We start from the raw sequence: 2,930 nt of genomic DNA, 5'->3' as shown, positions 1-2,930 counted from the left end.
ACTGTTTATTAAATTTCAAACTAAATTAAATAGTTTTTACGATTTACACCAATATATTATGTACAACGAAAAAACCACTCCAGCTGAATACACTGAAGTTTTAGAGGGTCGAATAGTATCCACTGCATTTACGGAAATATGAACAATTAAGACAAAAAAAGATGCTCCGTTATTTAAATATTCAAAATGGACAAAGTAATTTACATATTTCTGTAAACATAATAATGTAACGAAAATCTACAACATAAAGATACATTTCGTCATCTTTTGAAAAATCTAGGGTTTAACAACAGTCACATTTATAATGAATTTTTTCCATTTTTTCTTGAAAGCAGTACGATATTCTCAATTATTTTCTTTACAAATTGCGCACCTGGTTTTCTGTGAATAATTTCTAAGATCATTTTTTTCTACTCATACAATATTAGACCCCTCTAATTAATTTTTGGGACGTGTATGATTCGAATGAAACTATTTTCATATACAGAGTGACTTATAATTAGATGTAAACAAAATTTACCCATGCCTCTCCAGATCAAAACAAAGCAACCACTTATTGTGAAGAATGTTACAAAAAATATTATTTTTAATCGTTTTACCTCAATTTTATAGAATTATAGAATGCTAAAATGCTTTACTCCTATATTCTATGCATACATATTACCTAACAGCTTTAAATATAGTCATCATCTGCTCCTTCTAACAGTTATTTTATTATCATTTTAACCTAGTTGAAATGGTTATTAACACAAACAATTTTCATAACAGGAATTAACAAAAGTGGTAACAAAAAAGAACCATTCTGCAAATTTTTCCATATCCTTACTTTTGTTGTAACACTAAAGTAGTCCTATTTGTTGCCTTACTAAAATCATATTAAATTAAGATTTTTCATCTTCTAAATATAACGCTTTATTAGCTTCCAACTTCTTTGTTGTAAAATTTCATTCAGCCTAATTTCGTTTCACAGTACACAATTTTCAGTGCGGAGGAAGCACAATATATGATTTCATTAAATGTAATTGAATCTTCTAATATAAATATAGTACTTAGGGCGTTTCGTTGGGATGAGAAAATTTTGCGAAGCCAACATTGTGAACTCCTCATTTTCCTTGACATTTCCTACCAGAGTTTCATTAGAAGTCAACATTTCTTAAATTTGCTTTAGCTTTATTTAAAGTTACTTGTAGATATTTTTGTCAAGAAAATACAGGGTGTCGTGTTTATAGTGAGTAAGAGTTAAAATACACACATTCGCAAATTATTCAACAAACACATGTAATGTTTTAAAGAAATACGTTCACGTGATGATTGTCAAATACTTGTGGTCTATTTTGCTTTGTTTACACAATTCCCACAGAGGATTTCTTCTAAAATTATGTTTACAATGAATTGACACAGGGCAGGTATTTATTTTTTAGTCCCTCCTTTTAAATTGTCATGATTTCGCCATCATAATTATATAGATTTACTTCGTTTATCAATAGATCGTGTATTTACTACAAGCGCACGTCCTTGAATAGACCATGGATATGAAGCTTTTTTAAATATTACTCATATGACAAGCAATAGGAAAACTAGGTGAATGGTTTGTATTTCAATTAACACCCAATTAAATGGAAATGTTTTGAAATTGAATAAAGTAAATTGAACGTATGTAATAAAATATATTTACTGGTAGTATATTTCTCTTCCGTAGATATTTAGGCAATTTATTTTCATATATATATATATACAGAGTGACCCATTTGAAAGCGGGCCACCCTAATAATAACATTTTTATTTATGGAGCGATTTTGACGAAATTTTTTTTGAAATGTGGAGGGGAAAAGGTGTATTTTGGGGCCAAGTGGCGTCCAGTTTTTTTTTAAACCAAGTCCTATTAGATCATATTCAGAGGCTGAAAAATCCAGAATCCATATTAGCGATTTTTTTAGAAAAAATCTGAGTATGCCACAGGATTAGGCGTCCCCTGAAATGGATCTGTACCAAATTTTATGAAAAAATATTCAAGATTAACGATTCTACGGCTAAATTGCTGTTAAGGTGTTTATTATGCATTAAGAAGCGTTTTATCTAGTAACCCATGCGATAACAAATCAATCACAACAAATGTTTAATAACAATATTTAATAGACATCCCTATATCAAAATATAATAAAACAAACAAAAAAATAAACGAGAAATTAACATAAAATATACAAAAAATAACTTTAAATTTTGGATTTTTCAACTAAATCTCCATTTAATTGAACGAATATTTTTGTAAATGTTGCCTCGTCACTAAAAAAATTTAATAAATAATGTCGATCCCACAGTTATTCATAATTGTGTCAATCTTTGTTTTATTTAAACATGCTTTAATAATACAGCTCCATAGCGATGAACAATATTCCGAATAGCAGATGACTGAACAAAAGACGAATATGTCGAATTTATTAGCTCAATAGTGAAATTTACGTATCGTTCCTTAAGAGCACTGTCAAAAAGTATGACCCTGTAATTTAACGTTACAACATAAGATTGAAATAGTAAAACTTTGTGATGACAGAGACAGATCCGAAAGGGAAGTACCTCTAATTTTTAGTGATAGACATCAGAAATTCAAAATATTAGCAAGTCTACCATTGGGCGAGTGAGCAATATGTTTAATGAATACGGAGCTGTATCTACACATTTAAAAAAATATTAATGTACAACAGCCAAGAAGAAGCAATGAACAAATTCAAAATTATTTCACTGAAAATCCGAAAAAAGTTTAAGAATTGCTAGTTTGGACCTACAATTACCACGGGACACCATAAGGAAAAAACTTAAAAAATACAGTAATATGAAGCCTTTTAAAGCGACACCTTAGAAGACAAACAAATGAAATATTCCTTATAGTGCCAAGGAGAATACCCCAATTACAGACATTTTCTAAAAAAAAA

The sequence above is a fragment of the Anoplophora glabripennis genome, unplaced genomic scaffold (assembly GCF_000390285.2).
Source record: "Anoplophora glabripennis isolate ALB-LARVAE unplaced genomic scaffold, Agla_2.0 scaffold548, whole genome shotgun sequence".
In the NCBI taxonomy this organism is placed as follows: Eukaryota; Metazoa; Arthropoda; class Insecta; order Coleoptera; family Cerambycidae; genus Anoplophora; species Anoplophora glabripennis.
The sequence above is the reverse complement of the archived record's forward strand: the minus strand, read 5'-3'. Positions refer to the sequence as shown.